The sequence below is a fragment of the Antechinus flavipes genome, chromosome 3, assembly GCF_016432865.1.
Source record: "Antechinus flavipes isolate AdamAnt ecotype Samford, QLD, Australia chromosome 3, AdamAnt_v2, whole genome shotgun sequence".
Taxonomy (NCBI): Eukaryota; Metazoa; Chordata; class Mammalia; order Dasyuromorphia; family Dasyuridae; genus Antechinus; species Antechinus flavipes.
Window position 1 is genome coordinate 106,468,250 of NC_067400.1, and position 13,121 is coordinate 106,481,370.

Here is a 13,121-nt window from a genome sequence, read left to right on the forward strand (position 1 = left end):
CTAAAGGGTACTATGGAATGTCTCCCTCCCTTGATTCTTTGAAAGAAAAGACCTTGTTCTATATCACAGCATTATACTACACCTCTCACCGAAAGTTACCCAAAATACACTTCGCAAGATTTTTATCAATCCAAAGTAAGATTTCTGGTGACATATATGAAAAGTTGGAAAGTATTTGATGAACTGTGAATGTGTGTGTGTGTGTGTGTGTGTGTGTGTGTGTGTGTGGTGTGTGTGTGTTTGTGAATGATTTATATGGATTTAGTTTGTATCCTGTAACTTTGCTCAAGTTGTTAATTGAAGTTGTTAATCATTTAAATTCATTTTTAAGTTTATTATCTGGAGTTCTTTAAGTATGTCATCATATCATTTGCACATATTGATAGTTTTCTTTCATCATTGCCAATTTTTATTTCTTCAATTTATATTTCTTTTCTTATTGTTATAGCTAGAGTTTTTGGTACAATAATGATTAATAGTGACAATGATGGACACTCATGCCACAAAATATTTTTTCATACTAAAAACGCATTCTGTTTGTGGCAGCCCTGTTTGTAGTGGCTAGAAACTGGAAAATGAATGGATGCCCATCAATTGGAGAATGGTTGGGTAAATTGTAGTATATGAATGTTATAGAATATTATTGTTCTGTAAGAAATGACCAGCAGGATGAATACAGAGAGGCTTAGAGAGACTTACATGAACTGATGGTAAGTGAAATGAGCAGAACCAGGAGATCATTATATACTTCAACAACAATACTGTATGAGGATGTATTCTGATGGAAGTGGATTTCTTTGACAAAGAGACCTAACTCAGTTTCAATTGATCAATGATAGACAGAAACAGCTACACCCAAAGAAAGAACACTGGGAAATGAATGTAAACTCTTTCCATTTTTGTTTTTCTTCCCGGGTTATTTCTACCTTCTGTATCTAAGATATACTGTGACATATTTAACATGTATAGGACTGCTTGCCATCTAGGGGAGGGGTAGAGGGAGGGAGCGGAAAAATCGGAACAGAAATGAATGCAAAGGATAATGTAAAAAATTACCCTGGCATGGATTCTGTCAGTAAAAAGTTATTTAAAAAAAATAAAAATGTAGTCCACCTTTTTACTTCCTACAATTCAAATATAATCTATTACTTTCCTGCTATTATTTGGCTCCTTCTAAAACATACATTGTAAGGAAAATACCCAGACTAGTTTTGTCTTCATTCCTCTTTATTTTTCTGGATTTTCTCTACAATGTCCCATTGGGAGCATTTCATGCATCCTTCCTTCCCCCTGGTCAACTATTTTTATATGCTGTTTCCCCCAGGATAATGCAAGTTCTTTAATGGCAAGACAGAATACAGATTCCTTTCTACTTTTATTTATATTAACAGCACTTAGTACACTTTCTGACATGGTAAGCACTTAATAAAAGCTTGCTGAGATTGATACTATATGATAGAATCTTAAAGTTGAAAGGAACCTCAAAATATCATTTCGTTAGAGACAATGTCATAAGAATTTATCAGTTGCTTCTTTGCTCTATATTATGTTAAGCATTACAGTTACAAAAACAAGATAAAAATAAGTTTAAAATTTACAGCTAGTTTTGGATACTCTATATAGTTGAAGACACTAACCATACATTTTCAGAAAACTTTCCTTCTGATGAATTGAAATCTCTCTCTATGTGACTTGTACTCATTATTGATAAGTTTACCTTTTAAGTCTGAGTAAAGACTTAACTTTTCTACATGATTACCTTAGAATATTTAAAAATAACCTCACAACTAATGTATACAGACACTTTAAAATATATTCTCTTCTGTAGCAAAAACATTTTTATCAAGTGAATGATAGAGAGCATGGTTTTCAGCTGTTATTTTTATTTATTTATTTTTTTTACCATACTGGCCAGTCTTCATTCAAAACACTCATACTTGTAAGTGCCTCTTCAAATTGGGTAGAGTGTGCTTTTTGACCTCTGAACTGAACAGATTATAACAAGATTGTTAACTTTATGAATTTGGTAATTTTGTTTCTATTCATGAATCTTTAGAACATATTAACTCATTGGGTTACCTGATCACACATATAACTCATTCAGAATGACATTCCCTAAAAAAAACTAAATCTTTCATTTTTATTTCAATTTTTAAATTTTTCAATTTATTTTAATAAAGCAAATTGGAAGGAGGAAGATAATAAACAAAAAATAATGTTTAGTGTGTCCAACATGAAAAAATAATGCATCTTTTTAATAATGCATTTGACACAAAGATATCAGTAAATAGGATGAACCATTCAAGTTTTTATGATATTTTGGTGAAAAGGACTTGCCCACAGGTATCACTGACTTTGGTAAAGAATTGTTTCCTTTCTAGTTTCATTCACTTTTATAAATGCTTACAGGCTTTCTCAGAATAAAATCCTATTGGCAAGTGTAGACAAAGGAGGATGGCCATCAGCTAATCCTAAAATAATGTGATAGAATTGGACCTAAATCAAACAGTTTTCTAGAAGAATTGATTTAGACATAAAAAGTAATATCGTAAGCAAATTACAGAAGCAGGGAAAATATTAGTGTCAGATCTATGCATAAGGGAAGAGTTTACAACAAAATAAGAGATGGGCTGAGGGAAATTGAACAGATAATTTTAACTACATGAAACTGTAAGGCTTTTGTACAAATGAAAGTAAAGCATCTAAAAGTAGGAGAACAGAAAAGTAGGGACAAAATTTCAGCAAGTTTCTCTAATAAAGTTTCTCAAACATATAGTTATTTGTGCCAACTTTATAAAATAAGAGTCATTCCCCAGTTTGTAGCCAAAGAATATGCACAGTTTGTTTTCAGAAGGAAACCAAATCTATCAATAGTGTGAAAAATGATCTAGCTTTTGGTTAGAGAAATGTAAATTAAAACAACACTTACATATAAGTTCATACCTCTCAGATTGTCCTTTCTGACAGAAAAATTAAATTGCAAATGTTAGAAGAAATATGGAAAAATTGGAACACTAATCCACTATTGAGTTGTGTAGTAGTCCCTTGAGAACAACTTAAAATGACACTGAAAGGGATATAAAATTATGCATAATCTTTGACCGAGAATTACCACTCATAGTATCGTATCCCAAAGAAATCAAAGAAAAAAGACCTACTTGTACAAAATATTTAAAACAGTGCTTTTTCTTTATATAGTGGCAAATAATTGGAAATCCAAGGGATGCTCACAAACTAGAGAATGGCTAAACCAGTTATGCTCTATGATTGTGATGAAATATTATTGTGCTCTAAGAAATGACAAAAAGGATGGTTTCAGATAGCAAAATAAAACATAGGAAGGCTTACACGTAGTCATTCAAGTGAAGTGAACAGAACCAGGAGAATATTATACACAGTAATCACACTATTATAAGAATGACAAATTGTGAAAGATAGCTGCTCTGAAGCTGGATTTGAACTCAATTTCTCCTAAATTTAGAGTTGGTGCTTTTTCCACTGTGCCATATAAGCACCCCTGCAACATAACTTTTATTTTCATTCTTTTTAGTGGGACATTTTTTGAGTTTTCCCTTTTAAACTTTTTAAGCAATATAGCTAATATGGAAATATGTTTTGTGTAACTTCACATGTATAGTTCATATGAAATTAACTTGCCTGCTTAGGGAGATGCAAATGTGGGAAGAATGAAGAGTATTTGAAAATTAGACATTTTTTAAAAAGATAAATTTTACACATGTGATTAGAAAATATTTAACAAAATAAATAAAGTAATTTTAAAATGAAATAATTTAAAAGAGAATCATGTGGCAGTTTCTTGTTTTGATAATTATGATCTTTTTTTTTTAAATCTTATTTAATATAGTATTAAATTTTCTTATTATTTAGCTGAAATATAAATTTGGATCTCAGAATAAGGAGGTTTTTTAATTCTTAATAAGGACATTTGAATCTTGTCTCAGATAACAATTTGCTCCAAGACTCCAGATGAAACCCTTAACTTCTCTCAGTCTTTGTTTTGATCTCTATTAAATGAGGACAACACTATATTAAAGATAGGTTGTGTGTAGTGGATACAGCTGAATGAATGAGGAAAACGTACTCAAATTTTGCTTCAGATATATGCTATCTGTGTGATAGTAAGTCAAGTAAATAATATCTACCTCAATGACTTCCTGAATAACATGGGAGATAATAATAGCATCTATTTTACAGAGTTGTTGTGAGAATCAAATGAAAAAAATTATAAAATGCTTAGCATAGTGACTGGAACACAATTGCCTCCTCATTTTCTCAACAAAGGGTTGCAAAGAACATGATATGTGATACATCTTGCAAAATTTATAGGAAAAACATGTGCATATATTTATATATCTCTGTAAATTATTATAATTATTTTTACAAAGTGACCTTCATACAGTAAGTAGTAAAATAATGTTTCTTGATTCACATATTGGGGTTAGAAACATCATTTATATTAGTTTTTATAGCATATGTTTCTTAGTAAGTGAAAAAAGTAGAAAAATGATCTAACAAAGAATGACTATAAGTAAAACAAGGGTGAGGAACTTTGAAGACAATGGATTTGAAATATGTTTCAGAATTCTCAGATTTTATTTTTATTTAAATGATAATCTTTCTTCAAATGACATAGGAAGTTTTTTCAAGGATTGTAAGAGGAGTCTTTACATGTAAAAATTTCACTTTTGAATAATTTCCTTACTTAATCCACAAACAAGCTTTATGGGCATTTTGCTGGTCAGATTTTGTGTGATGATGCCTCATGGTGTCAGTCTACAAGGTCAGAGAGGATACCATCCTCAAAATCCCGTTTAGTATGAACAGTTTTTGCTCTGGTTCAAGATATCTGAGTGAAAGCAATAGTTCTACCAGCAGAAGATAGTCATTTATTCCCATTTGTTGAAATGACCGAAGCATATTAGAGATATATAGATCAGTGGTCATTATGGTTTCTGTGTTATGTATAGAAGACCTTTAGTTTTAGAGTAATAAGTCTTGGTTCACTTGGCTTCCTGGTTTCTTGTCAATTTTAGTTAAATATTGATAACTTTACAGAACAGAATACTGAATGTTCATTTTGTAGGTAGATTGCATACAACTGGTGCAGTGAACCATTTTTATATGCTGTAGAGATGGAATAATGATATATCATACTGACATTATAAAATCCCATTTCACAGAACCTCATAAGAAGTATATAAATGCTGTTAACCCTCTATATTTTAAATTCTGATGTTAAATCAGGCATGTTGAATCCAAATAAAATACTATACAACTTTGCAAATAAATTATATAAGTTAAACCTAAAATTTTCCAAAATACTTTGAAAATGCTTTGAGAAAATCAGATGCTCACCTCAAATAAAAATGTGACAAGAGAATAAGAATGCAATACACAATCATATAAATGGATTTTTATTGTCTACATATTTTGCAAAGACAAGGTGAATTTTTAATGGAAATTATTTATCCTATATCCACTCCAAACATAAATATAAAATAATTTGGCTTTCTAAAAATAGGTTTTACAAATACAGTTGTATCAAATGTAATGTCTGGACTAGCTTTCTGGAGGATCTCTGGACAGACCTTGGTCTTAGGTGGAGAAATGATGAAGGAAGGAGAGTCACCACAAAGATGGTTAAGGACAGAATCTCTTTGGAAGTCCCATGCCAAAAGGGTTCCTTTCTTCCCATGTTCAGACTTTGTCTTTACTTCCTTGTAAATTTTTTTTCTTCTTCTCTTCTATGCACCTTTTTCCTTTATTCTTATTTATTTATTCCTTGAAGGCAGACAACGCAACTGCCTCTCAATAGGGAGATCAGAGAATAGCAACTGCCTCTCAGTCTCCTTGAATCATCATCATGTGCTCACATGAAGAGATCCATTCTACAGGTCTGAGTTAGACCTCCAGCAGCCAGTGGCAGGTGGCTCCTGTATCACAACAATCAAAATTTATGTAATTTATGAAAATTTTGAAAAGTTGTAGGAAATATAATTTCTCAAAGAAGAAAATATTTTAAGCCATAAAGGTTATTGTTAAATAAATCAGTGGTGAATCTTATTGTAAAGTTAAGAATTCTCATATAATTTTCTTTGATGGAAAGTTCATGGGATTAGGTATCCAAAAACTGAGTTCATATTGGACCTCTAGTAATTAGTTAACAGAATGGCTTTGAGGCCTTAGTGAGATTTAGTTGTTTCATCTTTAAGATAAGGGGTAATTTTACTTGAATCTGAAGTATCTCTAATTTCTAAAATCCTATGGTATCTGCCTTTTGTATGTTTCAATACTAATATCAAAATACATAATGTAGCCATATCAGTAGCAACTTTAGAGGTAATAAAAATTAAAGGAATTAAAACCTTCTCCAAATATTTTTAAAGGAAGATAGTTACCTATTTACTGATAAATATATCCCAGGCAAAAGAGTTATCAAACTAGGCATCCCCTTTAATCCATCAGTGTTTCTACTGGGCTTATATCCCAAAGAGATTTCAAAGAAAGGAAAGGGACCCACAGGTGCAAAAATGTTTGTGGCAGCCCTTTTTGTAGTGGCTAGAACCTGGAAACTGAGAGGATGCCCTTCAGTTGGAGAATGACTGAATAAGTTATAGTATATGAATATTTTGTGGAATATTATTGTTCTGTAAGAAATGATCAGCAGAATTCAGAGAAACCTGCAGAGACTTACATTAATTGATGTTAAGTGAAATGAGCAGAACCAGGAGATCAATGTACATAGCAAGAACAAGATCATATGATGATCTCTTCAACTCTCTTCAACTGTGAGATAATTCAGACCAGGTCTAATGATCTTGTGATGAAGAGAGACATCTACATCCAGAGAGAGGACTATTGGAAATGAGTGTGGTTCACAACATAGCATTGTCACTCTTTTTATTGTTTATTTGCATTTTATTTTCTTTCTAATTTTTTACTGTTTGATTTAATTTTTCTTGTGCAGCAAGATAATTGTATAAATATGTACACATATATTGGATTTAACATATATTTCTACCATGCTTAACATATATTGGATTACTTGCCATCTAGGGGTGGAAAAAGGGAGGGGAATTGGAAAACAAGATTTTGCAAGAGTTAATGTTGAAAAATTATCCATGCATATGTTTTGAAAATTAAAAACTTTAATTTAAAAATATATATCCCAGGCAACCTTATTTAATAATCTGAATTTCTTTGTTCTATGATCAATTGAAACTTTATCAATTTTTACTACCATTTTCAAATTCTTATGAAAGGATTTGGATCAAATTGAATGCCTTCTAACCATGCTATTATTACTCAATACCAAAATTATTTTTGAAATGAAAATACTTCTATTTACTCCTTTAAATAGTTATCCATTACAATAGAGAGGAACCCATGAAATAATTGGATTTAATCATAGAAATCTAGAGTAGGGAATTGTGTATGATTGGTCTATTCCATTGTTTCTAGGAAGCCACCAGGCTAACAGTTAGTCAACAAATCTGTATTAAACTTCTTGCTTCTAAACCATTAAGATAATCTATTTGACTATTTTCATTTATAAAATCCTTTTTAACTGACTTCCAAAGTCTTATCATCATGATTTATTGGGGAGAGTTCAAGTCTTAAAATTAGCAGAACCTGGATTCAAATAGGGGCACCTCAGAGGCATGGTGGATAAAACACCAGGCCTGGTGGGAGGGAGATTCACCTTTCTGAATCCAAATTTGGCCTCAGATGCTTACTAGTTGTGCAATGCAGCCATGATGAAATCACTTAATCCCATTTCCCTCAGTTTCCTCATTTATAAAATGACTTAAGAAAGGAAATTACAAACTACCTTAGTATCTCTGCTGAGAAAGCCCTAATAAAGTCACAAAAATTTAGACATGAATGAAAACCCCTGAAAAATAAGAAGAACACAAAGATTAAAATATTGCCTATGAAACTTTCAAGCTAAATGATGGTGGGCAAGTTACAAATAGATTTGAATTGGAATTTCCTCAGATATAAAGTTTGAATAAAGATTTCTGTAGTAACATATCCCAAATTTCTTGTGAAGATCAAATGACATAATTTATAGATATCATTCTGCCTACTTTTAAGTGCTATATTAACATGCATTATTATTATGGACTGCATTCAAATATCAATCAAAGTCTCACCTTCTTCAATATCTTTCCCAGTCTTCCTTAAAATTACAGCATTCCCTCTGAGACTATTTCCAATTTATACTGAATATATTTTGTTTCTACACAGTTATATGCACTTTGTCTACCACATATAAACCCATTAAACTCTGAGCTCCTTGAGTGTAGGAACTGACTTTTAGCTTTTTTTTTTTTTTTTTGGAACCTTAGGGTTTAGTATAATTCCTGGTACATAGTAGGTATTTAATAAATGCTTGTTGGTTGTTTAAATGCTACATAATTCTACTTTGTTCATTTGTTGATTCCTTCTTTTTATAATATATAAAACAGAGAATAAAAGTAGCTTAAGTAACAATTTATTGCAAAGGAAACTGAAATAAGTTATGGTATAGTGACTATATATCCAAGGTAGCCTTCAAAAACATCTAAAAACAAATAAACAAATCTATTTCTAGCTCACCATGTTGTCTCTATTCTGAAAATAAGTTTCTCTTATTTTTGCCCCCTTAACAAAAGTTTACCTATTGTCAGACAATATTGATACGAGTAGCCAAGTCCCTCTGCCCTTTCTTCAATCATTTGTTGATGGCACTAGTTCTCTGTATCATGCAGTGAAGAACTCTATTACTCTTCTTTTCTTTGTATGTGTCCCATTTGGCAAAAATTCTCTTCAACTACTACTGATTTTCCATCTGTTTGATCTCAATACAACTTCCAAAACAGGAATTTTGACAAAATAAATGTTCTGATGCCTATTAGATAAATATTAGCAAGAAATAAGTATGCTTCAAAACAAAAGAAATCTAAACAAAGATGATCTTGATAAGAAACACTAGGATAAGAATGTAAAAGAGGCATGAAGCCCAATGAAAGCAGGATTACTTAGAACCACAGAGCTAGAGGGGATTTTGATAGACCTTATGCGTTTTTTTTTTTTTTTTTCATTTTCAAGTGAAATAGAGTACAGTTAATCTTGTAGCCATTCCAGTATTACTGGATATCACAATATCCAGATATTCACTGTATCTGAGTCATTTAGATTTCTAACCTTATACTTTCAGATGAATTATAATCCCATACTCTTCATTGTTTACCTCAGTGTAAAAATAGAACATAAGAAGATAGCAAATGCAATTGTTAAGATAACCTTTTACATAGTTGCAGGATAAATCATCATATTTGATCCAAGTTAAAGAATCAAAAAATTAAAAATTTTTTTTCAAATACTTCATTTTCATCCACAATTCTAACATCATAATCCACTATGCTCATCATTCACTTTGTTTTATTTGATGTACTCTTATTTCAAGTGTCCTGTGCATATATACAAAAATAAATGTTTTGAATTTCATTGCCTAGGAAGGTCACTTTTGTTCATCCTTTCTTTTTTGAGGAGAACAAAGACATTATGTATGATGTCTTTCTTAATCTGCATTTAAGTGAGCAGAGTTGCAAGAAGTTATCAGCCTCATTTTCTTTTCCAACATCATTAAAGGCTAGTGATAATACAAAACAGGCAACTGTTGATAGCATATGAAGGTAAATTGTTCTTAATGTACCCTTTTTATATAATAGAATTGTTTGTCATAGAATAAATTTTGAAGATGTCCTTTAGGAATAACTGCTCAATTTTAAAATAGCTTTTAAGTATTGCAATGTTCACTTCTTTGGTATATCCTTAGTAGCTGACTTGTAGTAAACCCTTAATAAATGCTTAATTCACTGATATACTGGTGATAAATTTGTTTTTCCATTTAATAAGAAACAAAGGTAAAGAGTAAAAAAAAACTGTGTCCATAAGTGTAAGTTATGTGTGTGGACATATATCAACTAATATATTAATTATATGTAATTAATAGTTATTTATATAATTAAATTAATAGTTGCTTTGAAATGTGTATGTATTTAGTTTCTGGTGAATAAAAATGAAATAAAAGTTTAGTAAATAATAGAACTATTTATCTGGAAAATAAATAATAAAGCTTGCAACTCTTAAAAAGACTTGGTAATGTAAGTTGAACCATATTCTATTCTACTCAGTTCTTCACTTAGCAATACTCATTCGTTATTGGGTTTTTTTTTAATACATTGACTAAGCATGAGTAATTTCTACAGCAATTGTTTTTTCTAATGGTAACATAAACACACATTTTGAAATAAAGGAATTGGTGGAACCATTATCTATGGTTAAAATTATGTCAGTATTTCTATTACATAGCCAGTTTCCTAAAGTTTATAACTTGCAGTAAAATCTAACCCCTGGGTTGAATCTTTACTTATAGTAGTATTTTTTTTTCAGCAGAAAGTATGGAGATAGAGTTGCAAGACTTCCCATTACTGTTAATAGAAGCCAGGTCATACACTCCTGCCTAGCACATTGAAGAGATTTACCCTGTAACTTTCCAAGAGGGAGAAAATGATTTTATCAAAATGTGAGAAATATTTCTCTTTTATTTCAGTTGACTTATAAAGTATCTTACCTATCCCTTAGGAAAATGTCTTTTTTTTTCCCTTTTTCATTCTAATAGTATGGCCAAATTATTCTCTCAATCTACAAGTCATAGGGTCAAGTCTTTACTATATATATTCTACATGTTTACAACCCATGCATATTCTCCATGTATACTACATAATCCTGTGTGTATATGTATATGTAAGCTTTACATTTTGGGAAATATAGAATCATAATGCAAAAAAAAAATTCCAAGGCAGAGATTAGATTGTCAACACTGTTGCATTTCTTTAATTTTACACCATTATTACATTGCTGTATGCATGAAAAGTTTGATGATGGAAATTTAATTCCTTCTATATAAATTATTACAGAGAGTCTTGTTAATAGTGGGAAAATCTCTGAGATAGAGCTTGTAAAACCTATTGAAATTTCTGAAATATGTATACATTGCCCACCTCATTCAGTAAATTCATTGGCTATGAGTCATCAAGTATTTAAATTTTTACCAGTATTATTTTGATTAGCTATAAAAGTGACATTACATGTAGAAGTAATCACTGCTTTATAATTTAACTGATATGTGACATACCTGCATTACAATCATATAATCATTTTTCATTATGCAAATCTAACAAACTTTTTTTCATAAATTAGATGCTAGTTTCCATGAGTACTAAGAGGAAGAATACGTGATCTAAAAATTATTTCAATTGATAAAACTTTCAACATCAAAACCAAAATTACCTACAAAATATTCTTATTCATAGTATTTAAGAATCATACATGCATACATACATTTATGTGAGTATATATATTGAACAATTAATGAGTATAAGATGAAGTTCTTTTGATGTGATATAATAATATAGACCAGTGATTTAATTAATATAGAGAATTCCCTATGGAGAAACATCTAGCACTTATTAGAATAGCATATGATATTTAATTTATAGCATTATAATTGTCTGTAGCACAGAGGTTTTAAAAAACTACCTGAGGACAAAGAGTCAGGGTATGTTACAGGTAGAACTTGAAGCCAGGTCTTCTTGAAATCAAAGTTTACTTTGTTCTATATTGTCTCTCTTTAATGCATGTTTATTGATTGTATACAATGTATTAATGTATTAACATTAACATATTTTATATTATCCAAAGCAAATTTCCAATTCATAATTAAATGTTTAAGTACATTTACTTATCATAGTCTTACTTATTTTAGTTTGGTGTACTTATATCTCCTATACAAAATCTACCATCTGTTCTTTTATAGAGCAAAGATTTTATTTATATATATATATATATATATATATATATATATATATATATACACCGGAGGACTGATTATAATTTGGAATACTTGGCTTTTTATGTAAGTGATACATAATTTATTTCATGGACCTGTTTTGAAAATATTTCTCTCTTAACTTATTTATCACTTAATTTTCATTTAGTCATGTCTATACATTATCATATAGTTATGGATGAAAATTGGTAGAAAGAGAAGAGTTAATTTACTATATATTTGCAATTTGAAATTGTTTTAAAATCATGTAAAATTAATAGAGCTAGGGTTTTGTGTGATTTTGTAAAGTCTCTTTAATACACATTTTTGTTGGCCAAAATCAAAGTTGCAAATTATAGAAAAGGGAAATAATAAATTTTAAGCCAGATTGTTAGCTTAAATTTAACTTTAAGCCCAAGCAAAATTACTGAATGACAGTGTGTTATATAGAAAAGAGCCAATGATTTTAAAATTTTCCTTTGTACTCCTTCTCTCCCTCCCTCTCTCCTCCTCCTTCTCTTCCTCCTTCTCCTCCTTCTACTCCTGCTCCTCCTCCTCCTCCTGCTCCTCCTGCTCTTCCTCCTCCTCCTTCTTTCTTCTTCTTCTTTTTCATTTTCTTCTTTTTTTTCTTCCCTCCCTTCTCTCCTCTAATATTTCACTTCTTTATTTCATTCTCATTAACATGGATCTCATCCCATTTATGTTCTCTCCCCCTTTTATTTCTATAAAGATTTTGAAGTATATCATTCGTATAGCATAATTATTTAAAAAAAAAAAAAAACTTTGCCTACATGTTTTTGTTTTTTTAAGAATCACATCATTTTAGCTCCATCCCAATTTTTATTTTGGACTACTGAATTCCTAATGTCAGTCTTAGATATTTGGTTTTCATTTCCAAATAAAAAAAAAAAAAAAAAAACAGTTTGTCCCTACTGAATCCCCTGAAATTAGTCTTTGGTGTTGGCTCTTACATATCAAATTTTCCATTGAGTTCAAGTCTATTTGCAACAAAATCCTGAAATATGACAGTTTATTGACCACTCAGTTTTTCATTCAATATTATACTTAGTTTTGCTGGCTATAATGTTTTTGGTCACAATCCTATTTCTTTTGATTGTTGATATATGGTATTCCAGGACATGAAAATTTTACTGTAGCTGCTCAGAGATCTTGTGTAATTTGAATTGTAGCCCCAGCATATTTGAATTGTTTTTATTTTTGT